Genomic DNA, 27,506 nt, shown 5'->3' on the forward strand with positions numbered 1-27,506 from the left:
TGATTGGTGAAGAACCAATATAGGGACATTAGTGGAGACAGGGTGACACTAGATCAGCCTAGGAGGTTTCCACTCCCCTCTTTCCCTAGAGTCTGGGCTCCCTGGGCTCCTCTTTTTGTGTTGCACTTAGGCTTTCTCACACCTTCCGTGACACATATCCACAGAAGAGTTTTCCATAACTTATACACATATAAATATAGTCTCACATTAATAAGGACATCTCATGTAAAAATTTGTACTTTTGGCTCTATGGAAAAAATAATATTCGACTTTGTTCAAAGTGTAACTAAAATAACAAGCAAATATAATTCAAATGACAAGAGATACATCTTTGTATGAGGTTTATTAAGGAGTCTTAACCCCTTAACGACTTATGATGTACTATGTCCATCAAAAGTCATCTCCCTGCCTTTGATACAGGCTTGCACACAGAGCCTGCATCTTTCCAAGCAGACAATGGCTGAAATATTCAGCCATTATCTGCCCTTAACAGCTGCGGGTGAAGCAAAGCTGTTAATTTGATAAACGTTGCTGTCAATCTGTGACAGCGGTATTAACAGTGGGCAACAGGGTGTGTGCTGAGCTATTGCACAAGAAAAAAACATATTTTTCTTGTGCTAAGCTATTGCACAAGAAAAAAACATATTTTTCTTTAGTTAATTGCGTTCTCCTACCACTGTATCTGACCAACATGAGTGGGAAAAAGAGAGGGCGTGGAGGAAGGGGGAATAGGCTTGGTGTTCAAGATGTACGTGGGGTACGTGGTAATGTTAGTGAAAGCACTAGTGAACCAACACAAACAGGTCCTATCCAAAGACAACTGACAACTTATGTTAGTGCACGGCCTTCGGCACTACCTCCTTTGGCAGCCGCACAGCGATACGCCTTGTTGATAAGGCACAGAAAGAGCAGGTGCTCCAGTGGATGGCAAGCTCTGCTTCCAGTGGCCTCTCCTCTTCTTCCTCCACTTCAACATCACACGCAGCACGCAGTACAGTCCACAGAGGTGGCACCCCAATTACCTATGCTTCCACACGCGTCACAACTGGCCAACTGCCCAACTGACTGTAGCGAACCACAGATGGGAAAGTCTGTAGAACTCTTCACCCATTCTACACCATGGGCATCAGAAGTGTACTCCAAACAGTCACAGAGTCAAGGGGAGGAAAGCATCTGCACCGAGGCCCACATTTTTTTTAGCTTGGATTTGGGGCAGGATGAAGTAGGGTCCGAGCAGGTTCCTGACCCTCGTCAACACACAATAACCACAGGGGAGGGAGGTTATCCCAATGAGACTCAGACACCTGAGGCTCATGCAGACTGTACTGTGCTGTCAGGGCAACAAGAGGAGAGGGGTCACTCTGAGGGCAAGGAATGGGATAACACATTGGATGATGATGAGGTTGAAGATCCTACTTGGTGTGAACCTAGAGTCACGCAGCCGAGTAGCTCATCTGAGGAAGTGGAGGAGGAAGACAATGAGGTTACATTTCGCCCGACGGCGCAAACATGGAGTGATGCAAGCACGAGGAGCACTGCATTCTCAGCCACAACCGTGGCTGTGACCAGCAGTGGTCACTGGTCTGCAGCTCACAGGAGTACCAGGGGTTGCCTAGCATGGGCCTTTTTTGGCACTGCAAAATTACGTTATCTGCAAATTTTGCGATAAAAAATTCAGTAGAGGGAAAAACTGCAATAATTTGACTACAACATGCATAAACATTCACATTCTCTAACAACATTCTTTACGCTGGGAATCTTAACGCGCTGAAATGCGGACCAGCACACCTCACATAACCATCAGCAGCCCCATCAAACGCATTCGCTCTTTCTTCCTCCTCCTCTGTTACCTTTCCAAGTATTGTCACGCAGATCTCCCATCGTATAAACTCCGTTTCTCTACCCGCTCCAGTCAGGCTGAGTGACAGCCCTTCAGCTCTAACGGAAGTGGACATGCCTGCTGTGTTTGTTTCACAGAGCACACCGCATATTTCTCAATCCACCGTAACATTTGCACCTCACTCACGCTCCACCAGTTTTTCCGGTTCACCATACTCCACCCTCTCTCAGCACCTTAGCCAGCCGTCGGTCCCACAATTGTGGTCACGTAAAAGATTGTTTCATCCTACACATGACAAAACTAAGAGGTTGAACTCTACCATTTCTAATCTGATGGCCACAGAAATGCTGCTTTTCCGTCTGGTAGATACAGACAGTTTCCAAAAACTGATGGCCGTCGCAGTACCCCAGTAACAGTTGCCCAATAGCCATTATTTCTCTACGAACGCTGTGCCACACCAGCATGTCGCAGGCAACATCACCCATTCCTTGTCTAAATCTACGTGTGCCACGGTGCATTTCACCACAGACACCTGGACGAGTAAGCATGGCCAAGGGTGCTACATCTCGCTGACTGGGCACTGGGTGACTCTGTTGGCTGTGGGGGCAGGCGGGGAATGGGCTGCTCCACAAATCTTGGAATCCCCAAGGCTTGCAGAAGAAACCTCTGTATTTCTCACTTCCTCTGCTTCTTTTGCATCCTCCAACTCATCTAGGGCATCCACTTGGGCACTCAACCTCTGCCTTAACGAGACACGCGTTCCAAGTGTGTGGAGCGAATACACACCAACTCTGTACTGCGCAGTCAGGGCTCGCCGTAATCAGGCAGTCTTTAAATTAATATGCTTTGAGATTGCAGTCATACAGGTGAAGAATTATAGGCAGCTCTCCAGGCTCAGTTTGAGCAATGGCTGACTACGCTGAACCTATAGCCAGGGAAGGCCGTGTGCGATAACGGTGCGAACCCTAGGCTGAGGATAGCTCGAACACGTGCCTTGCATGGCTCACGTCCTCAACCTGGTGGTACAGCCATTTCTCTGCCACTATACTGGCCTGAATGAGCTGCACTCATTCAGTCCTTGCTGCACTCCTGATACAGACTCCGCCTGCTGCACTCGTGATACAGACTCTGCCTGCTGCACTCGTGATACAGACTCTGCCTGCTGCACTCGTGATACAGACTCTGCCTGCTGCACTCCTGATACAGACTCTGCCTGCTGCACTTGTGATACAGACTCTGCCTGCTGCACTTGTGATACATACTCTGCCTGCTGCACTCGTGATACAGACTCTGCCTGCTGCACTCGTGATACAGACTCTGCCTGCTGCACTCGTGATACAGACTCTGCCTCCTGCATTCCTGATACAGACTCTGCCTCCTGCACTCCTGATACAGACTCTGCCTGCTGCACTCCTGATACAGACTCTGCCTGCTGCACTCCTGATACAGACTCTGCCTGCTGCACTCCTGATACAAACTCTGCCTGCTGCACTCCTGATACAGACTCTGCCTGCTGCACTCCTGATACAGACTCTGCCTGCTGCAATCCTGATACAGACTCTGCCTGCTGTACTCCGGATACAGACTATGCCTGCTACACTCCTGATACAGATTATGCCTGCTGCATTACTGATAAGGACTCTGCCTGCTGCACTCCTGATACAGACTCTGCCTGCTGTACTCTTGATACAGACTCTGCCTGATGCACTCCTGATACAGACTTTGCCTGCTGCACCATCTAGTCTGTCCTACTGGGTCCAGCTGCTACGAGTCCATTGGTCTGTCCTGGAGTGGCACCTGGCATTCACCGGAAGCCAAGTCTAACCTCACCATCAGAGGCTCTAGTGAACCGTCCAGTGCTCACTTAGTCACGCCCCTCCAGTCTGTCCGGGGTCCGTGGCACAGTGGTTCCACAAACCACATCCGTGACAGTGCGCCATCGCAGGAAGTGTCCGCTCTCCTGTTGTAACAGTCGGTGACCCCTTTTGACATGTAATGCACAACTGAATAAATGTCGCTGTCATAGTAATAATAATTATATTACTTGTACTCGAGTTCAGTTGATGGCACTTCCCTGGTGTCTACACTAGTGATGAGCGAGCACTAAAATGCTTGGGTGCTCGAAGCTCGGGTCGAGCACATTGGAATACTCGGGTGCTAGAACCGAGCCCAATGTAAGTCTATGGGAAACTCAAGCATTTTTCTGGCGGTCCCCCCCCCCCCCCGGCGGTCTGCAGAAGGTCAAAAATTGCCCAAATCGATGGGAACAGTGCTCAATTAAACATCAAGAAGGCAGAATATATAGGCAGACAGGCAGGCAGGGTATATAGGAGGGTGCATGAAAAACATAGCAGGGCACTTGGAACACACTAGTGTCCTACGATTTTCATTCACCTGTCTCTTTAAAAAAGCCGGCAGGGAATTCATCAGTGGCATACCTCGGTACTAGTGCTGAGCCACCGCCGTAGTGTTCGAGTTCAGTACGGTTCGTCGAACACCCGTGTGTTCGCCGAACTGTTCGCCGAACTGTTCGTCGAACACCGTCGAACTGTTCGTCGAACACCGTCGAACACCGTTAAAACCAATGGCAGGCAAACAAAAACACATAGAAACACATAGAAAACACCTTCAAAGGTGTTCAAAACCTGACAAACTGCTGAGAAGACACAACTAACACAAAAGTGACAAGTACATATAGTCATGCGAAAACAAACGAGGTGGATGAGTAAAAGGAGGGGGAGACACAGATATAGGCATGTCATGCCCTTCTAAAACCAAAAAAGTGTGAAGCCGACACGGCCAGTCCGTTCCTGCCCGTGCGACCTCCATGTCGCCGACTTTGTGCCAGAGCCGCGGTGGACCCTGACGGCCAGCCCCCCTCTCCCAATACTGGTGCCTGTCCGCTGGTGGGTCGAGCGAGCCCTAATGCGGTGGAGGCAGGTCTAATCTTTTTAATTTAAATTGTCTCTCTAATTTGAATGAATACACTTTAAATCCTTTTACAAGGATCTATTGGAGGGCAAGTCTCATGCCAGTAGCCGCGTAATTCCAGCTCCGGTAGCATCCACTAAAGCTGCCGCAGTTAAAAAGATTTTATAAGGATCGAGCTCGGAGGTCCTCCGCAAGGCGTCCTACCTCCAGTCCCAGCCCCGAAGCCTTGGGGTGCCTCCCCGATGCTCTTCACTGAGTGTCCCGGGGGCCCGAACCATTTCCTTTGAAAAAATTAAGTGTCCAAACTACAGATGGTGTAGCTTGCTTAACAGCTGGGATAATCCGCTGACTAGCAGACACTGCTACTAGGCACAAAGTATTTCCAGGGCTAGATGCAGTTAAAAATTTGTACTTAGATACTCTCGTTGGATGCTGAGAAAGCATTCCATAGAGTCTCTTGGCACGCCATATATTATTCTCTTAAAAAGTTTGGGGTAGGGGTCTAGGGGACCCTTTTATAGGCAAAATCACGGCCCTGTATCGCAATACGTCACCTAGGCTGAAGATAAATGGAACATTTTCATCACCTTTCATAATCACCAATGGGACAAGGCAGGGATGTCCTCTGTCCCCTCTCTTATACATCCTAGTGACGGAGCACCAGCTCTCATCAATTCGCCATAACCCCAATATTAGGTGGATGGAGGTGGGAGGCACCGAGTACAAGTGCTCTGCATTTGCTGATGATGTCCTAGTATATATCACTCAATCACATATATCCATCCCTGCTGTTATGGCTGAAATAGATCACTTTGTTACATGGTCAAATTTTAAAATCAATGCAGCGATGTCTGAGGCCCTCGATGTCTCCCTCCCCAAATCCATACAGGATTCCATCCAGTCCAACTTTCCCTTTGCCTGGCCCTCACAGGGTATCAAATACTTAGGAATTCGTATTCATAGAGACCTCTCCCGTCTATGTTATCTTAATTTTGGGGCCTTTATTGAACAACTCCATACAGACCACGGATTGGCAAGTTAGAACTGTAAGATTCACTACGTGAACCACTGGTGTTTTGTGTCATTTAAACTCATTGATGGTGATGTGTGTCAGGGCTCTTTATATCACTGTAAGCAACTGCAGACACCTGTGCTAATTAGTTTGGCAGGTGTGTCCAATGAAAGGCAAGACTACTTAAGAAGGCTGTCCCACATTATTAAGCAGCCTACATTTTCTGCCAAAATGGGAAAGAAAAAGGATGTGTTGGCTGCTGAGAAGCAACAAATTGTGGAGTGTTTAGGTCAAGGCATGACTACAATCAACATTGCCAAGACACTTCAACCTGATCATTGCACAATCAAGAAGTATGTAGCTGATTCTCAGTACACACGTGTGCATGCTGATAAGGGAAAATTGAGGACTCTTTCCTACAGGCAATTACGTCAGGTTAAAAGAGCAGAGGCAAAAAAGCCTTGTCTTAGCAGCAGACAAGATTTTGAAGCTGCTGGTGCCTCCAACGTCCCCCGAACAACAAGATGCTGAGTCCTTCAGAGGTTTGCAGCTGTGCGTAAGCCATCCTGTCGACCTCCTCTATCCACTGCACACAAGCAGAAACGGCTCCAGTGGGCCAAACAATACATGAAGACTGACTTCAAAACTGTTTTGTTCACCGATAAGTGCTGTGCAACGCTCGATGGTCCAGATGGATGGAGTGGAGTATGGCTGGTTGATGTACAACCCACGCAAACATGGCTACAGCGCCAACAAGGAGGAGGTGGAGTAATGTTTTGGGCTGGAATCATGGGGAGAGAGATTGTCGGCCCCTTTAGGATCCCTGAAGGGGTAAAGATGAACTCCATAATGTATGTGGAGTTTTTCAAACAGCACTTCCTGCCATGGTTCAAGAAGGAGAACCATGTATTCCGCAGCAAGATCATTTTCATGCATGATAATTCACCGTCTCATGCTGCACATAACACATCTGCATCTCTGGCTGATATGGGCATAAAAGGGGACAAACTTATGGTGTGACCCCCAAGCTCCCCTGAACTCAACCCCATTCAGAACCTCTGGAGCATCATCAAAAGGAGTGTCTATGATGGCGGGAGGCAGTTCACATCTAAGCAACAGCTCTGGGAGGGTATTCTGTCCTCATGCAAAACAATTAAAGCAGAAACCATCCAAAACCGGACAAATTCAATGGACGAGAGAGTTCAGAAGCTCCTTTCGAACAAGGGGTCCTATGTGCTAATGTAACATCACCTAGAATAAAGTTTTGAGTTGAAAACTGTTTGATTTCAGTTTCTAATATCCTGCTAATGCTTATAATTTCAAAAATGACAATTTTTTTGTTCTTTATTAAAATGAAAAGGTTGATCGAAGAGTGTGGGGGATCTAAGAGTGTGGCAACCCAGTAGTCAGGATTACTTCGAATTCTGACAATCTGAGGGTCATGTTGCAGGTAGTGCAGAAAGAAGGCACTCATGTGTCTTGCACATCTTGGAGCCCCAAAATTATTTTCTGGGCTAGATGCAGCTAAAAATTATTATTAATTTGAAAGCTGGTGGAGTTTAGTATAGATGGCCTAATAGAATCAGTACTGCACACTGCTACAAGGCCCAAATTATTTTCCAGCCAAGATACAGATAAACATGATTAGTAATTTGAAAGCTTAAAACGGTTGGTGAGGTGATTTTAACAAATCATCAAGCTTTTACTCTCCCCAGGATGACACAGGGTTAGAAAAGTCATTTCGGATCCATGATTTGTTCATCTTTATGAACTTGAGTCTGTCAGCACACCACCAGCAGCGCTGAACACACGTTCAGACAGAACGCGGGCTGCGGGGCATGACAAGATCTGCAAGGCATAAGTGGCGAGCTCCGGCTATTTATCCAGATTGGAAGCCCAGAAAGAGCAAGAGTCCAGTGACACAGTCATGGCTTCAATGTTTACTTGGAGATACTCCTGTACCATCGTCTCTAGGCGTTGACTATGTGTCAGACTTCTTGTCTCCTGTGGCCTTGCAAAGGATGGGCTAAAAAAGTGGTGAAATGATTCTGCAAAATTGATGTTACCAGCAGATACTGTGTTTCTGTTACATTTTGAGAGGTGAACACTCAACGGTCCCACGATTGGCAAGTTGGAACTGTGAGATTCACTACGTGCACTACTATTGTTTTGGGGAAAAGCACATGTAGGATTCTGCAACAGTCTCTGCTGATACTCCTGCATGCGTGCATCTCTTTCTATGGCTGGAATAATTTCTACAAATTTACTTTTTTACCGGTGATCTAACAGTGTGGCAACCCAGTAGTCAGGATTATTTCTAATTCTCACAATTTGAGGGTCATGTTGCAGGTAGTGCAGCAAGAAGGCACTCATGTGTCTTGCGCATCCAGGAGCACCAAGTCCCTGTTGTGTTGGTGGCGAGGTAACAATCATGCTTCCTTCCTCTTCCCTCTCCCCCCCAATCTCGCACAACAGAAATGTGATCAAGGTCTCCCTCATCTGATGAGTCTTCCATCAGTTCGTCCTCCACTTCATCCTGGGCACCTGCACCTGCACCTTCCTCACTAGTTTGGCTGCTACCATGCGCCCTGGTAAAACAATTTCCCCCACCGTCACATGCCTGCCGCCTTGGTGCTGCCGACCGTCTGGATCTTGCAGATGTTAGCACTTCCGCATACAACTCCTCCTCTACTTCCTCCACCTCCTCTTGTGCCACCACCTGACTCCGAATTCTGTTTAACATGTGCTCCAGCATGTAAATCACCGGAATAGTCATGCTGATAATGGCATCGTTAGCACTAAACATCTTCGTCGCCATTTCAAAACTGCGCAGAAGGGTGCATAGGTCCCTGATCTGAGACCACTACTCCAGCATGATTTTCCCCACCTCTGGATCTCGTTGGCCCAGGCTACACGTCACAACGTATTGCACCAGGGCTTGTCGGTGCTGCCACAGTCGCTGCAACATGTGCAGAGTTGAATTCCACCGGGTAGGCACTTCGCATTTTAGCCGGTGAAGTGGCAGGCCCAACGACTTCTGTAGAGATGTAAGTCGCGGAATGCGAATGGCGGAAGTAAGCACACAGCGAACATGCCCTCTGCAGAAGGCCATCTAGTCCAGGATAGTGGGCTAAAAATTGCAGGACAACCAGGTTCAACACGTGAGCCATACAAGGCACGTGTGTGACATTGCCCCGGCGAAGGGGCGCACCGAGGTTTGCAGCATTGTCGCACACGGCATTCCCTGGTTTCAGGTCCAGTGGAGACAACCATTCATGAAACTGGTTCTCCAGAGCTGTCCACAACTCCTCAGCTGTGTGATTCACATTTCCAAGAAATTTCAAAGTAAAAACCGCCTGATGACGTTGAGCCCTGCTGCCAGCGTAGTAAGGAGGTGTGCAGGATCCCTTCTGCGCAGTTAGAAAGCATGTGGCATGACCAGACAGGCTTTGGGTGCAGGTGGTGGACCGAGAGGAGGTTGAGGAGGCAGAAGCAGTGGAGGAACTTTGAGATAAAGAGGTTTGAGGCACAACTCGTGGGGATGGCAAGACTTGGACAGCAGCCCCTTGTCCGGCTGTCACCATAGTTACCCAGTGCCCAGTCAGCGACATGTAATGCTCCTGTCCATGCCTACTCGTCCAAGTGTCTGTGGTGAAATGCACCCTGTCACACACAGAGTTTCTCAAAGAAGCGGTGATGTTGTGTGCGGCATGTTGGTGTAGCGCAAGCACACCTTTCTTTGAGAAGTAGTGCCGACTGGGCATCTGGTACTGGGGCACTGCGATGGACATAAGGTCTCGAAAATCCTCTGTGTCCACCAGGCGGAAAGGAAGCATTTATGTAGCCAAGAGCTTGCAGATGGTGAAATTCCACCTCTTAGCTTTCTCATGGCTAGGAGGAAATGGTCTTTTACTTGTCCACATCTGGGGGACCGAGGGCTGGCTGTTGTGCTTAGACGGGGTTGAGTAGGGTGTCCCCGGCAAACTGCCGGTCTGTGAGGAAGATGCAGGTGGACATGTTAGGTTGCCTTGATCCTAAGGTGGTGCTATCAATGTCGGACAGCGCTGAACACCAGCTGGTGCTTCCACCTCCAAAGAAAATGATGACCTGCCAATCACGTTGGCTGTTGTGGGTAAAGAGGTGGCAGGTCTGAGTCCCAAAACAGGTGTGACTGCTGTCCCCCCAGTCACAGAGGATGAAGAGGCCGTGGATGCACAAGATGTGGCAGACGGTGTTTGGCACGGCCGGCTAGGCCGCATTGTAGCACAGTGAGCTTCCCACTGCAACTTATGCTTCATATCCATGTGCCGGTTCATGCATGAAGTACTCAAACTATGTATTTTTGGCCTCTACTTAGCTTTTGCTGACAAATGTTACAGATAACACGAGTTGGGTCATCTTTACAGATCTGAAAAAATGCCCAGGCTATGCAAGGCTTAGCACCAATGCGACCTGAAGAGCCACCACGACTTGTGGTCAGAGGCAGAGTTGTGTTTGAGGATGCAGTTGTTGACGTGCTTCCAGTACTACGTCTCTGTCCAGGAAGGCGCAACCTGACCTCGTCGTCACTAGCATCCTCCTCCACCTCCTCTGCTGACCTCATCTCTTGGCTGACTGTGGGTTGACAGTAAGTGGGATCTCCAACCTGGTCATCATCACCCTGTGTGTTATCACACCCATCGTCCTGAGAGCCAACCTCTTCCAGCCCTTACAAAAAACTAAAGTTGTCACTCCAATCAGGTATTTGAGTCTCATCATCATCTTCCTCATTGTCTCCACCAACAGGAGTTACAGTTTGGGAACGAGGGTCTACATTATGGTCAGAACCTTCTGCGTCTGGTCCTGGATCCGACTCATAAAGATTCTGGGCATCAGTGCATATCATTTCCTCGTCTGGATTCACAGAAGCTCTGGAGCCGACCTCTGATTCCCAGGCTATAGTATGAGTAAACAGCTCTGCAGACTCAACCATCTGTTCTACCCCATATTCAGACGGGCAGCTGGAGACTTGGGAGCTGTGAGGAAGCAAGTGCGATTGGGGTGACACCTCTGAGGACTGGAGTATTTGTGATGTTGAAGTTGAGGTGGAGGAGAGCCCACTTAAAGGAGCACTTGATATCCGTTGAAGCGCCTGCTGTTTTTGTGCCTCATCTGGAATTTGTAGCGATTGGCGTGGCCGTAAGAAAGGGATCTTATCACATTGTCCGCAAAAAGAAGTAGACATCTTAGTTTGGCTGGAAGATGGTCTTTCTTCTGCAGATGTTACTGTTGCTTTAACACCTACCCCACGGACACAACCTTTTTTTCCCTTCCCAACACGCCTATTCCCCTTTCCACCAGCAGCAGGCCTTTTTCCACTCATTTTGGTGGTTAACTAATTGACAACTCTGGAGTTGTTTGCACAAAAAACAATGGATGGGAACCGAGCAGAGCTGAGTGGCCAAATTGTGGTATTAGCCCAATAGGATTGGCTGGGTTAGATGCAGATAAAAATTATTTTGAAATTGCAACCTGATGGTGGTTAGTATAGATGGACAAATAGAACAAGTCCTACACACTGCTACAAGCCGAAATATTTTATCAGAGCTAGATGCAGATAAAAATTATATTGAATTTGCAACCTGATGGAGGTTAGTATAGATGGACTAATAGAACAAGTCCCACACACTGCTACAAGCCGAAATATTTTTTCAGAGCTAGATGCAGAAAAAAATTATATTGAATTTGTAACCTGATGGAGGTTAGTATAGATGTCCTAATAGAACAAGTCGCACACACTGCTACAAGCCGAAATATTTTTTCAGAGCTAGATGCAGATAAAAATTATTTTGAATTTGCAACCTGCTGGAGGTTAGTATAGATGGACTAATAGAACAAGTCCCACACACTGCTACAAGCCGAAATAATTTTTCAGAGCTAGATGTAGAAAAAAATTATATTGAATTTGCAACCTGATGGTAGTTAGTATAGATGGACTAATAGAATAAGTCCCACACACTGCTACAAACCGAAAAATTTCTTCAGAGCTAGATGCAGATAAAAATTATTTTGAATTTGCAACCTGCTGGAGGTTAGTATAGATGGACTAATAGAACAAGTCCCACACACTGCTACAAGCCAAAATATTTTTTCAGAGCTAGATGCAGAAAAAAATTATATTGAATTTGCAACCTGATGGAGGTTAGTATAGATGGACTAATAGAACAAGTCCCACACATTGCTACAAGCAGAAGCCCAAATATTTTTTCAGAGCTATATGCATATAAAAATTATTTTGAATTTGTAACCTGGTGGAGGTTAGTATAGATGGACTAATAGAATGATGCTATGCCCAAAAGGTTTTACTTCACTAGGTGCAGTAAAAAAAATTGTATTCTATACACAGGTGGTGTAGCTTGCAACACAGATAGGCTTCTCCCCAGTCTAACACACACTGCAAGAGGACAAAAAGGATTTGCTTTGCTAGATTTAGCCAAATGCTGTGAAAAAAACTTGCACAGCACTGGCACAGACCTGCCTGGCAAAAAGTGATAGGAACTGATGTAACCTAGCCCTGAAAAGGACTGCAATTACAATTAGTCTTTGCTCCCAACCTATCTATTTAAGAGCACAGACCTGCCTGATAAAAGTCGTATGAATTGATGTAACCTAGTCGTTAAAAGGACTGCAATCACAACTATTCCCTACTCCCAAGCTATCTGTAGATTTGTGCGAAAATTGGCTTCAAATTAACAAAGTATAGCACACATAGCAACAGCAGTGCCGTCTAACATGCAGCTGCAGCAGTGAGAAAATGGTGGCGACGGGGAAAATGGCTGGGTCTTATAGGGCAAGGACATGTGACATACACTGCCAATGACACATGCCCTTGCTTGTGTGAAAAAAAGCAGTTCGCTCCGTGTGTGCAGTGCTGACAGGCTGACAGATTACACCTCCCCACTGTAAATGCGGGAAAGAGAAAAAAAATGGAGATCTTCATTATTTCTGCAGAGATCCATCCCCTGCCCCTCCCCCCGCCTCGCTGTACAGTCAAACTGCGTATTAACATTCATTTTCAGCATTACTGAGAAAAAATCCAGTTATGATTTTGGTGCATGAACAGTAATCGAACATAACCTCGAACAGCCGAATTTTTTTCAAATCGTTCGGGTTCGCCGAACGGCTCTAACACCGCCCAAAACAGCTCGAATTTGAGATTGGCGAACAGTTCGAGTCGAACACCACTTATCTCTACTCGGTACCCGACAATTTAGAACAGAAAGAATAGAGCATCACACATAGATTAGATAGATAGAAACATGTCAGTTACATATATAATAAGTACAGTGACAGTGTTGGTTACTGTACTTGACATTTAGTGTTAAAATAAAGGATTTATTAAAAAAAAAATTGGCGTGGGGTTACCCGTAATTTTAGTCTCTAGCGGAGGTTAATCAGACGGCTGGGGCAGATGTTTGAAGCCTGGGAAAGGGGTAATACCCAAGGAGCTTCCCAGGCTACTAATATCAGCCCCCAGCTGAATACCTAGCCTTTACTAGCTATTAAAATGGGGGACCCAGAAAAAAAATGATGTGGGGTCCCCCCTATTTAAATAGCTTGCAAAGGCTAGTCAGACAGCTGGGGGCTGATATTAATAGCCTGGAAGGGTGCCATGAATATCCATAGGATACGCCAATTCTGGCACTTAGCCTCGCTCTTCCCACTGCCCTGTAGCGGTGGCAGTGGGGTAATAGGGTTGGGGTTGATGTCAGCTTATAATGCCAGCTGACATCAAGCCCAGGTTAGTAATGGAGAGGCGTCTATAAGACACCCCCATTACTAAACCCATAGTGAAAGTTAAAAAAACACAAACACCTAGAATAAAGTCCTTTAATTGAAATAAAGACACATTCTCTAATGTTCTAAATTAAACTCTACTTACCGTCACGCCCATTCCAGCTAAAGCCAACGATCTCCTGCAATAAAAGTAAAATAATAAACCAACCTCATCCTTACCTTTTCAAGGTTCCAAGGACGGCTTCAGCTCTGCTACATTGACATGACAGGCTGGGTCGTAGCAGAACGCTGCCATCCAGCTTGCCATGCCACATACACTGAGAAGCTCCTCAGTTAAGCTCCTCAGTGTCTGGCTGTGATGGCATCCAGATGAGCCGAGTTCATGTCCAATGAACTCAGCTCACCTCATGCACATCACTGACAGCGTGGGAGAATTCTCCTGCGCATACGGTGCCGGAAAATGACGTCACCGCTTGAGCAGGAGAATTCTCCCACACTGAGACGGCATTGAGATGGCAGGCTGAATGGTAGCAGAATGCTTCCATCCAGCTTGTCATCCTTCAGAGACGCTGCAGAGTGCAAGCAAGCAAGCATTATAAGCTGACATCAACCCTAACCTTATTACCCCACTGCCACCGCTACAGGGCAGTGGGAACAGCGAGGCTAAATGCCAGAATTGGCGCATCCTGTGGATGCGCCATTTCTGGGGCGGCTGACTGCTGGTGTTTCTAGCCTGGGAGGGGGCCAATATTCATGGCACCCTTCCTGGGCTACTAATATCAGCCCCCAGCTGTCCGTCTAGCCTTTGCAAGCTATTAAAATAGGGGGGACCCCACGTCATTTATTTTTTTGGTCCCCCATTTTAATAGCTAGTAAAGGCTAGGTATTCAGCTTGGGGCTGATATTAGTAGCCTGGGAAGCTTCGTGGGTATTACCCCTTTCCCAGGCTTCAAACATCTGCCCCAGCTGTCTGCTTAACCTCCGATAGAGACTAAAATTACGGGGAACCCCACGCCAATTTTTTTTTAATAAATCCTTTATTTTAACACTAAATGACAAGTACAGTAACAAACACTGCCAATGTACTTATTATATATGTGACTGACATGTTTCTATCTATCTAATCTATTTGTGATGCTTTATTCTTTCTGTTCTAAATTGTCGGGTACCGGTGTATGCCGCTGATGAATTGCCGACATTTCTTGTTTCACTGTGAGCACTGTTTCCATCGATTTGGGCAATCACTGTAATGCCACAACCACCATGGCTGTGCCATTGCAGTGAGTGGTAGACAATCCCTGCATGATTGATGCTCTAAATAGCACCAAACATGTAGGACAGGGACCCGAGCTCCCGCCCGAGCATCACGCAAGTACTAGGCGAGCTCCGAGCATCTCGAGTACTGAGATGCTCGGGCGAGTACCGAGCAGTGGCGTGCATGCTCGCTCATCACTAGTCTACACCTAATTTGATGTGTTTTGGCAGCTTTTTGTCCCGTTTCTACGTGTTGTATATGCATTTTTTTAGTCCCCCTTGACTCCTATGGGATTCGGAAATGTTCGACGAACATTCAGGAAATAAATTTGGCGAATATAAATTTATTCGGCAAGCTTTTCCGAGTCGAACATTGAAATGTTCGCTCATGCCTATTCAACAGGTGAAAAATTTGGACCATGGTCCCCATCAGCATGTTGGTCAAATCTATGGGTCCCTGTAATAATGTCCTCCATACTGGCTCCTATCCTGTAGTAATTCCCCAGTCCTGTAATAATATCCCCCATCCTGGGCCCTTTCTATATTAACTGCGACGTCCTGGCCCTCTCCTCTAATTATGGCCCCCATATTGATCCCTTGTAATAATGGCCCCCATCGTGGCTGGTCTTTTGTTAACTTTGCAACATCCACTGCTTTCTTTATTCTTTAAAACACCTGTCGGGTAAAAATGATCCATGTACCTATAGATTAATTTATAAAGGAGTCAAGTTTCTAAAAGTGGGTAATTGAGGTTTTTTTTTTTTTATCTGGCTTGTTAGGGGCTCTGCAAACTGTTCTTACAAAATCTGTGTTTTGAAAGTGAGCTAACACTCCATTTTTTTGAGCCCTGCTGTGTAGCCAAACAGTAGTTTTCACCGACCTTTGTGGTATTGAAGTGACCGCGGGCGAGGCCGCGCGTTGATATCCATGATCTGGCCCAGCAAGATCCCCACACAGACTCTACCTTGATAACTGTATCTTTACTTGTATACATTTTTAACACAGCAGAACACAATAAATGACAACCGTAAATGTTCACAGCAATAATGTGTACTTATAAGCTGACCCTCACTGTCCCTACTCACACGTTACCAGTCCTTTACTCCAGAAGGATGTGTCCCCCGTCGCAGGCCTGTCTGTCTTTGCAGGAAGGCGTCCTAGCCGAAGAAAACAGGAACAGCAGACTTCGCTGAAAGGAAGGAATACTTCGGCCTCTCGCCAGAGGTCCCGCTTACAGTCTCTCTGATCCGGGTAGTAGCTCTTGTGGATTCCCTTATGTGGTTCACACTCCAGTAGCGGGGAGTGTATCAGCTGAATCCTTCAGCAGTGCGGAAGCTGGGGAAAACTCTGAGGATAAGGTGTCAGATAACAGAAACCACGTTGAGAGTATCCTCTACGGCACACACGAGGACCTGCACACCGTCCTGGTTCCTTTCACAGACCACCTCAGACTCTTCGCGCGCTTTTGCTTTTTTTTAACTTTGCTCACGTGACTCTCCAGGGAGGGACCCAGGAGACTCAGTCTTTTTCTCTGTCATCACATCCTGCGCAGGTGCAACCTCTGGCCACAAGGTGGCAACACCATCCTGTGTTATCATTTCTGTCACAGGCTCTATCTCAATTATCACAGAACAGCCAGAGCCTGCCAGCTCACTACACGCCCCACCACTCAAAGTTTGGCAGTCCCTGCCAACGACCGGCTCCAGGGCGGCGATGGCTGTGGTTGTTACAGGGGGCGGCTGGGAAGAGGGCCACACATATTGGTCTCTGTAGGACTGTCCTGGAGGTACCCCTGCAGTGGTCCTCGTTGTCCGCCTAACGGGTTTGATCCCCTCTCTCCTATCAGTCACCCCACTCTCTTTCCCAGTCGACATGTCAGTAGAGGAGGTAATCGGTTCAAGTGCGTCAGTCAGACGGACAGGGGTAGGCATGCATTCAATTTCTACATCCCCGGGGTCAGTGTCTCCGACAGTATTAGTGATATCCATCTCTCTAGGTATCACAGTAGGGGAGTCAGGCTGGGAGCGACAGGGGCGCAACATATTACGGTGTAAAGTACGGATGCTGCCGCTGTCTTTGCCTTGCACTCGATAGACGGGGCCACTGGGGTACGGGTGTCCAATTACTCGATAGACTTCGGTCTCCCACTTGGGCCGGAGTTTCCCTTGCGGTTTCTTTATACGGACTAGGACCAGTTGACCTACATTCAGTGAGTCCTCTTGTACCGGAAGTGGGTCAGCGTGCACTTGATCCTGGATTTGTCGGCCTACTAGCCAGTAGACAGTCTCCATTCTCTGGCGGTGTGTTTGTAGCCAGGAAGGATAGGTACCACAGGTATCTTCTTCGGAGTTAGACAGTTGCAACTCATGGATGTCTTTGCCTGGACGGCCAAAGAGAAGGGTGTATGGGGTGTATCCGGTGACGGAATGGACTTGATTATTATAGGCCCACAGCAGTTCTGGGAGGAATCGAGGCCAGTCGGGCTTTTTGTCTTCAGCCAGTGTCCGGATCAGTTGTAAGAGGGTCCGGTTAAAGCGTTCACACGCGCCATTCCCTTGAGGATGGTAAGGGGTGGTCCTGGACTTCTTGATTCCATACATCCGTTGGAGTTCTTCAATGACTCGCCCTTCGAAATAAGCCCCCTGATCAGAGTGCAGCCGCTCCGGACATCCGTAGACCCGAACGAACTGTTGACAGATGGCCTGTGCAGCTGATTCGGCAGTCTGATCCTTGGTGGCAACAGCGACGGCGAATTTCGTGAAGTGGTCCACCATCACCAGACAGTACTGGTAGCCACTATTCGCCGTTCCGATCAACAGATAGTCCACCATCAACAGCTCGAGGGGCCTCGACGTCCTAATAGTCTGGACGGGTGCACGCTGTTCAGCGGACTTGAGGAATTCACAGGTACGGCATTCTTGACAGACGCTTTCAACCAGCTTACAGAGCCCCAGACAAAAAATGAACTGCTGGGTCCACCGGAGGGTCTTGTCTATGCCGAAGTGGCCGTTTCTCCTGTGAGCTTCGCCCACCATCTCATGGGCCAACTGCACCGGGACGACAATCTGCAAACACTCCTCCAGCATATGGGATAAAAGAGCCCTGCGATACAGGACTCCATCTTTCATGATCAGCCGATCCCATTGGGAAAGCAGAGTCAAAGCTCCGGTCGATAGTCGGGCTCTCACTTCGGAGGGCGGTTTCTCTTGTTTATTCGCATACCGTTTCAGTAAGACGTGCTCGGGATCTCGATCTTGAAGCTTGGCCCATTCTTGCTGGGACAGGGGAGATCCCACTACGGCTTCAATCCCTCCATACTGGTGGCTATCTTCTATTTGCTTTGCGAGCCGGGCAAAGTCAGGCATCTCATCTTCCTCCAACTCTTCATCCCGGTCCCCCACTGGCGGGGATGATGTCACTCTAGACAGGCTGTCAGCATTCTGATTCTCATTCCCTGCTCTGTATTTAATTTTGTACTGGAATCTAGAGAGCCTGGCCATCCAGCCCTGTTCCATTGCCCCTAGTTTGGCATTCTCTAGGTGGGCGAGAGGATTGTTGTCCGTCATGACCAGCACCTCCGCTCCTGTCAGATAGCCAGCAAATTTCTCGTCATAGCCCAAGTCAGAGGCAAGAGTTCCAAGCGGAAGGAGCTGTAGTTGACGGGATTCTTTTCGGTGTCACGGAGAGACCTACTGGCATAGGCTATTACGCGTTCTTTATTATCTTGAACTTGAGAGAGGACCGCCCCTAGACCTTGAAGGCTGGCGTCGGTGTGCAACTGGAATGGTAATGTGTAATCTGCATACGCCAGAAAAGGGGGTGATGTTAGAGCAGCCTTAAGTGCCTGAAAGGATTTTTCTTGGTCAGGCCCCCAACTGATGCGTCGTCCTCTGGGACTGTTCGCGGTCCCTCGGAGAACCTCATGCAGTGGTTCAGCAAGCCGAGCAAAGTCCTTGACAAACCGACGGTAGCAGCCTGCCAGCCCCAGAAAAGCCCGGACTTCTTTGATGGTAGTTGGCTGCGGCCACTCTTGAACGGCTGCTATCTTCTCCGGAGAGGGCTGGACACCTTCGGAAGAGATCCGGTGACCCAAGTAGTCGATTTCCTGCTGGAACAGACGGCACTTGCTGGGCTTCAACTTCAAGCCGTGTCCCCTCAAGCGCTGGAACACTTGGCCAAGCTTGTGAAAATGATCCTCAAAGGTGGCGGAGTATACCACGATGTCGTCAAGGTATATCAGCGTAAACTCAAAGTTGAAATCTCCCAAAACAGCGTTCCATCAGTCTCTGAAAGGTCCCTGGTGCGTTATTCAAGCCGAACGGCATCCGGTCAAACTCATACAGGCCCATGGGAAGGATGAAGGCGGTCTTTTCTCTGTCCTTCTCACTCATTGGAACCTGCCAATATCCACTGGCCAGGTCTAGGGACGAAAAATATTTTGCCTTCCTCAGGGCGGTCAGTGACTCTTCGATCCGGGGAAGTGGATATGAGTCCCGGATAGTGCAAGCGTTCAGCCTACGGTAGTCTACGCAAAATCTCAGGGAACCATCTTTCTTTTTGACTCTCACCACGGGTGCAGCCCACGGGCTCTGGCTTTCACGTACCACTCCAGCGTGTAGCATGGATTCTAATAGGCTTTTCACCTCCTGGTATTGTTGAGGTGGTATCAGCCGGTACCTCTCGTGGATAGGGGGGGTATCGCAAGTGGGTATCTCGTGCTGGATACTGGTGGTACACCCAAAGTCTGTGTCATGCTTTGCAAAGGAGTCTTGGTGTTCCCGTAGGAGTTCCTCTACTTGAGACACTTCTTGTTTGGTGTATTGAGACGTGTCTAGCTGTACTTTTTCCCGTAGTTTTCGCCCAATGTCTTCATCGTCTACTTGAGCGTTTATGGCTGAGACGGTTACCGTGCAGTCGCCTTCTGTAGACGGGGTGAATTTTAGGGGTCCAATGGGATTCACTTCCATGGGTAGAGCATATACCCGGGCAAGTTGAGTGCCGGCTTCAAGGGCTAGGCCTACGTCTGCGGTGTTGTTTAGCCTGACAGGGACTCTCCCGTTCCTCACGACGGCCAGAGAGCGAGCAACTAGTGGGTTTAGCTTACCCCCACTTGGGGTCCTCGGCTCGATCAACACTTCAACCCCCTCAAGTTGTCGGTCGGTGTTAAGGGGTAAGGAAATGACTGTCTCTTTTTCAGCGGGCAAAGTAATCCGGGTATGGCATGGCACCGTAATGGCGGCTAGGGGCAGTTGTTCCTCTGCCATCTGTTGAAGTCCAACTGTCCGGATTACGCGCTGGAAAGCCAGACGAGTCGGCTTATGTTTGGTGACTTTCTGCCAGTATTTGGGTCCTTTTCTTGTCAACAGCATAAGATCCAGGTCTTTCAAGATGTTCATTCCAACTATCACTGGGGTCTCGGAGCCGAAACCTTCCTTGACGATGACGATCCCTCGTTTCCCTAAGCCCTGTCCGCAGGCCTTTGTGTCCATCCAAGCAACTCCGGTCACTGGAATGGGTAGATTATTAGCCGCAATAATCTTAATGGCGGTGTCTGGGTCACAAGCAGTTCTTGGTTTGAGGTAATTTTCATAAAACTGTTCAGAGATCGTGGTCACTTGTGACCCAGTGTCCATCAGTCCCTGTACGGCAATTCCTTCCAGGACAACTTCAAGTGTCGGGCTACTCGAGGCAAGAGCACTCCGCCGTCGGCTCTGTTTTTCCACACCCCTCTCTTTGGCCTCCCCTGCTGTGCGAGCCTCAACTGCAGGGGTGTCTAGTTTAACGGTGGCCATTGTGGTGAGGCCTGGCATGGTAGCTCTGCTTGTGGATATGGCTGGGGTTACTGAGGGTTTGTTCGTTGGTGCAACGGAGGTTTTTGCGGAGGGAAGTGTTGAGGACAACGATTTGCCCTATGGCGAGGATCACCGCATGACCAACACTGTCCCACGGGACGGCTAGGCTGTCTTCGCTGGTCTCCCTGTCGGTCTAATGTTAACTGTAATATCTGTTTCTGTAAGTCTGCTACCATCTGTTTCAGGTCTTCCGTGTCACTGTTCAGATTTTTAATGTCAGATATGGATCTGCACGCAGCACCTTGAATCCTGACATCCATGACGGGTCCCGTTGAACGTTCTATGGCTTCCTGTTTGACTTCAGCAAAAGTAAGAGTCGGCATCATCCGGATCAAGTCCTGTAACGTGCGGTTAAGATACTGGTCTCTCAGTCCTATTACAAATTGGTCTCTCAGTACCAGGTCACGAGGAGCCATACCAGCTAGTTGTTCCCCTTTTCCACAGGCTTGTTCAAGGAGTACCTGAAGGGCGTTCGCATATTGGGGAATATCCTCCCATTCAAGCTGCGTCCGTCTAAAGAACATGTGTCACAGTGTTCCTGGGTATGTAGTTGGCCCATAGGTGTTCTCCAGCACCCGCACCAAATCATCCACTGTACGCTGGCCCCTGACCATCTCCAGTCTGACTGTCGTCCATGCCTCCCCTTCTAGCGTCAGTACCGCCATTTCTGCCAAGGTCTTAGGGTCAATATTATACATTTCCCCCAGTATCCGGACTTGTTCCGCCCACTCTGGTACAGGGTAGTTTCGTCCACCAAATTTCCTGACCTGATTCACAATAGACACCGGCGGGCCTTTTTGACTGTACACGTGGCCTGGGTGGGAATCTTGCTAGTCACAGATCCTGCCGACTACGCCAGATGAAGTGACCGTGGGCAAGGCCGCGCGTTGATATCCATGATCTGGCCCAGCAAGATCCCCACACACAGACTATACCTTGATAACCGTATCTTTACTTGTATACATTTTTAACACAGCAGAACACAATAAATGACAACCGTAAATGTTCACAGCAATAACGTGTACTTATAAGCTGACCCTCACTGTCCCTACTCACACGTTACCAGTCCTTTACTCCAGAAGGATGTGTCCCCCGTTGCAGGCCTGCCTGTCTTTGCAGGAAGGCGTCTCAGCCGAAGAAAACAGGAACAGCAGACTTCGCTGAAAGGAAGGAATACTTCGGCCTCTCGCCAGAGGTCCCGCTTACAGTCTCTCTGATCCGGGTAGTAGCTCTTGTGGATTCCCTTATGTGGTTCACACTCCAGTAGCGGGGAGTGTAACAGCTGAATCCTTCAGCAGTGCGGAAGCTGGGGAAAACTCTGAGGATAAGGTGTCAGATAACAGAAACCACGTTGAGAGTATCCTCTACGGCACACACGAGGACCTGCACACCGTCCTGGTTCCTTTCACAGACCACCTCAGACTCTTCGCGCGCTTTTGCTTTTTTTTCACTTTGCTCACGTGACTCTCCAGGGAGGGACCCAGGAGACTCAGTCTTTTTCTCTGTCATTACATCCTGCGCAGGTGCAACCTCTGGCCACAAGGTGGCAACACCATCATGCGTTATCATTTCTGTCACAGGCTCTATCTCAATTATCACAGAACAGCCAGAGCCTGCCAGCTCACTACAGTAACACACATATTGGTGAAATTGCTTAACAAATAATGGGGTCCATTTTCTCCTATTTTTCCTAGTAAAAGTGGAAAAACTGCAGCTAATATAACATTTTAGTGGTAAAATGGGTTGTGAAAAAAAAATTACAACTGAAAAATTTTCAGTTTTACAAGGGGTAATAGGAGAAAATGGACCCAAAGCAAAGTATTTTTTCCGAAACATGGTGATACCCCACATGTGGTCGTAAACTACTGTTTGATCACATGTTTGGGCTTAAATGGAAGGAGCACAATTTGGCCTTTGGAATGCAGATTTTGATTGAATAGACAGTGGGCAACGATAGCATAACCAGTGAATACCATAACAGCAAATCACAAATTACACCATTTTGGAAACTACACATCTCAATGAATTTATTGAGAGGCGTAGTGGATATTTTGAACCCACATGTGCCTCACAAAATTTTATAAGATTGAGACGAGAAAATGAAAATATACAATGCTATTAAATTATGTGAGTAACCTATGGGTTCAAAATACTCACAACACCACTAGTTGAATTCATTGAGCAATATAGTTTCCAAAATAGGGTAACATGTAGGAGATTTATCAGTTCTGGAACACTTGGAACAATGCAAATGGCTCACACAATCTGCTCAAATAAAACCTCTATTATATAGCAAATGGTGTTTGTCCTATTTGTTTGTCTGTTTCATTTTCTCCTCTTACTCCTTTTGAAAATGACAAATCTGGGGCTAAAATAAAATTGCTGGAAACATTTTTTTTTTCACATTTTAATTTTATTAAGATCTGTGAAGCACCCGTGGATTAAAGATGCTTACCATACCCCTAATTTATTTCTTGAGGGGTCTTTATTTTTGAATGTTGTTTACTGTGGGAGGTTTCTGCTGTCTTGGCATCTCAGGGACTATACAAATAAGAAGTGGCATTTGAAATCTATTCCAGCCAAATTTGCTCACCAAAAACTAATTGTCTAAATTCTCTTCTGAACCCTGTCATGTCCAAAGATTAGTTGTTGACTACATCTGTGAAATCAACACATACACTCCTATCTCCTAAGCTGCAAACCTCCAGTAGGGAGTCATGAGTGATCTGTGGGGACCTCAGGACCCAGACCCTCATAAATATGCTTGTAATTATAAAGGCAATAAAATAGGAAAAAGACAAATTTTAGTTACTCTTTAACAAACTTTAAGCATTTTTCCACAATTATGTGATAAGAAATCCTAGGTAGACATACATTCAAAATGCCAACACCTGCTAGAGAGTGCTATTTTGTTGTGTATTGTACAGATGTTATATTCGATTAGTTAAACAGATGTGCAAAAAAAATTGTTTGTGACACGCACACTTTGTGAACTGGGCAGTCACAGTTAAATAGCTGGATTTTGGGGAATTTTCTTTTTCAATAAACAATCATTCAGCACTTCACAAAAAAGATTGCATAAGAAATGCAAAAGCGCAATACTGTCACTTGTGACCAGCAAGCACATCATATCTCACTGCCACTAATTTCAGTTGTTTTTTTCTGCAAAAAAATATTGTGCTGCTTTGCTGCTTCGTTCTAGTGCTTTTTTGAATGAAGAAAAATAAATGAGTAATTTTAATTTAAATACAGCAGGAAAAATGCCAGCTAAACATATCACTGCCCAATCACACTAAGTCTGTCACTACTATTGCCTAGAATCTCTCATATTCTCTCCCTTATCAATTTAATCTCTGTGTTATTCACAGAATACTACACATCTTGTTTAGTACAGCTTTTGAACAACACATTACTGTCTGGAATATTTGTCCAACACTATCAAACATTCCTTGCCCACCACTATTGCTGAGCTGTGAGCTTTAATGTCTTCTCACTATTCTAAATCACTCTAAAATGGCTATTGCATTACTTGCCTATGCTTTTTTGCAGGCTTTGATAGCCCCTCATAATTAACAGTGCTATATCATTTGCAAGGAATAATGGGGAAGCCCGCATTGTCGCACCTAAGATCATGTCAAACCATCAAATTTCATAAAATTCAACTCAATTGGAATCACATTAAAATTATCTTCTCATCTCTAGTGATCAGGGATAAGGCAATTAGTCTATGAGGCAGGTTCCTGTCAGATTATATATATTAGCTCTGCAAGTCTGAAGGGCTTTTCCCTATATGTATGTTTAAAGGGAGAGATTTGTCAGTGTAGTGGAGTGGGTAAGTAAAAGTCAGCTGGGACCTCCCACTTGGACTAGTCACCTAGTTGCGATTTTAAATTTGTTTTTCTATGAAATGCCAATAAGTTAAGAGTGAAGCATAGATCTTTATGGATATGGCTATGAAGACTATGCTTTCTATGAAATCCGAACTTGTCACTGTGTGCACGCTCAAGAGGGAGCACTTTACAGTCTCCTGAGATGCGCACTACTACTACTTTTTTCTTTTTTGAGCAAGTAAGTGACCTATGCTTTCTATTGAATCCATACTATACTCTTTATGTGCACTCAGACAGGAGCTCCTGTATCATAAGCTGTGCACTTCTTGAGGACTACTGAATGAACGGTAAGTGTCTTAGCACTCAGACATCACCCACCTCCACCTCCAATCTGCAATCAATTAAACTGCTGAAAGTATGAAGAAATATTGTGAACGTTTAGTTACTATTTAAGGGTTTTTGAAAACATGTTGTCTTTTTTGAATAAGAAAGAACTCAATAAATGTTAAAAAAATACTCTACACAGGTACAACAATGTCAAATACAGTAGACATGCTGAGCATATGTTCTGTCTTTTTTAGCTTCTTTTACTCGTTTCAGGCTTTGAAAATCATGAAGCAGCAAAAAGAAGTGATCATTCTTAAAGCAACTTCCGCTTGGAGCCCGATACTATTTCATATATAAATTTAAATAGATGCCAGTGGTAAAGCCACCGTAAAAGAGGCTAATAAGACGACAAAGACGTTGCTTTAGGAAAAGTACAGTTAGGTATTTTCCTTAAGAGGAACCTATCAGGTCCCCTGTGCCCTCCAACCCAGTAGTATTCACTTTTTTATGAATAAATTCCCTGCCTAACCATTGTTGTATAACGTTTTTCTTCAAAAATTAGGCTTAAATTAAGCATTTATATTGTCCCCCTTTCATATGCTAATTAAGACTTAGACTATTCGATGGGGCATTAGTTGCCCCAGACTAGTTAGCCCTCTTTCCATGTTATCACACTCCTGTGGACATGATAACATAATTTGCAGGAGATGTCGTCATTGCCACCTCATGCAAATCTCATCGCACGCGAACCACATATTTTGGCAGCATTCCTGCACCTCTGCAACCAAGTGTACGCTTCCCGGCTTCAGAGACACATGACTGGAAGTTCAGAACATGGCTTCCAGCCATATGCAGTTTGCCTCTGAAGCTGGGAAGCATACACCTGGCTGCAGAGGTGTAGTTTAGCTGCCGAAATGTGTGGAGTGCGTGTGTGAGATTTGCAGGGGCTGGCGATGGTGACAGCCCCTGCAAATGATGTTATCACGCCCACAGCAGTGTGATAACATGGAAAGAGGGCCGACTAGTTTGGGGCAACTAAAGCCCCATAGACTAGTCAAAGTTGGAATTAGCATAGGAAACGTGGACAATATGAATGCATTTTTAAACCTCATTTTTACAGCAAAACTTTATACAGGGCTGGTTAGGTGGGGGTTTGCTCATAAATATGCGAATGCCACTGGGTTGGAGGGTATGGGGAACCTGAAAGTTTCCCTTTAAGTGTTTTCTGCTTTAAAAACTATGCATGTTCACCGTTGTCTCAAAAACACCATGTGTACATGTAGCGCCCCGAGGGTTCGGTCGCTACAGAGGTATTGCATCTCACCCAGAGGTGTGATATATCACTTCCAGGTAAGGATGGAGTGTGGCTCAGGACCCTAACACCCACATGCACTACACCACATTTCCGGGGGACAGGGCGACAATGCTCCCAAGAGTGAGCACAACTGCCCCTGTCCCTGGCTGGAGTGGGGGGAGGGAACACCTAGAAAGGGGGAACCCGGTAGTGTGTGGGTGGGGAGAGTAGATCCTGGGTGCACTATATAGGGGAGTATATATGGTGGGCACCATCTTAGAGTCAGGAGAGAAGAGTAGAAAGTGGGAGAGAGCAGAGAGAGAAGGAGGCTGGGAGCAGAGGCCCTGCATGGGCTCTGCTCCACAGGCAGGCTAAGTCTTAAGGCCTGGGCCTGGAGGAGAAGGAAGGAAAGGAGAGGAACGGAGGAGGCTCCAGGAGTGGAGTGAAGGGACCCCAGGGGTGCGGACCGGCCAGCCGCCACCACACGCCCGCCGCTACCAGAGTAGGGGGGTCAGGCCAAGAAAGGGAACCGGATCCCTCATCTAGTGGAGGAGAGCAACTACCCTCAGCTAGTAACCGGAGGCCGTGGCATTGTACGTGTTACGGCCCCTCACTGCACCCATTAGGAAGGCACCATATAGGACCCAGGGAAATGGAACATACATTTGCCCGCCAAGGCCCGAGGCAGCTTGACAGAAACATAGTCAATTGTAGGGTATGACAGGCCAGAGAAAGGACACATGAAGGGGGTCCTGAAAAGCATTCCAAAGGTACCTGGGATTTGGCCGAGCCACTCACCTGGTGAGAACAGCACGATGTGGGCAGCCACTACCTGCAGAAGTGGCTTGGAGTGTAAAACTGTGAGCAAAGACCCTGGACTGCATCACTGGACTCTGAGTCACTACTGTTGCTCCTGCGCACCATCACCCCCACCATCTGCACTCACTGCCCTGAGGCTATACTCCTCCCGTGGGGAGTTATACTACCCTCTGCTGCGTACACAACATCAGCCTCAGCGGTCTGCCCCACAGCGGCGGTTCTCAGTGACCTCAATCCACGGGTGGCGTAGTCGGACATTTAAACATTGCAAAACCAAAGAAATAGATCTGCCACTGGTTTGACCACTCTGAGCCACGGGACCGGGTCGCCGCCACGGAGACTACAACCCCTGATATTACACAGAGACCCGGCTCCGGGTATTCCCCTACACACACGGCCCAGGGGGCGCGTCATACATACCCCAAAAATACCCTAAAAAGTGATCATCATATATAATAATATTCCTGCCTACAATTTTGCAGCCAGGCTGTGATGTATACTGCTTGCATTTTGGGTACCATGAATCGCCTGACAGGTACTCAAGGTACATTTTGTTGTGTTTTTTTTGCAA

The 27,506-nt window shown here is 47.2% G+C and overlaps 1 protein-coding gene across 3 annotated transcripts in view; it reads right to left on the reverse strand.

Moving 5' to 3' along the window:
- STS (steroid sulfatase) overlaps positions 1-27,506 on the reverse strand; it is an 829,793-nt gene that overhangs the window by 162,821 nt on the left and 639,466 nt on the right. The window lies entirely within an intron of this gene.

This window comes from Phyllobates terribilis, unplaced genomic scaffold (assembly GCF_046119375.1).
Source record: "Phyllobates terribilis strain yellow unplaced genomic scaffold, ASM4611937v1 Scaffold_2__4_contigs__length_985480577, whole genome shotgun sequence".
Taxonomy (NCBI): Eukaryota; Metazoa; Chordata; class Amphibia; order Anura; family Dendrobatidae; genus Phyllobates; species Phyllobates terribilis.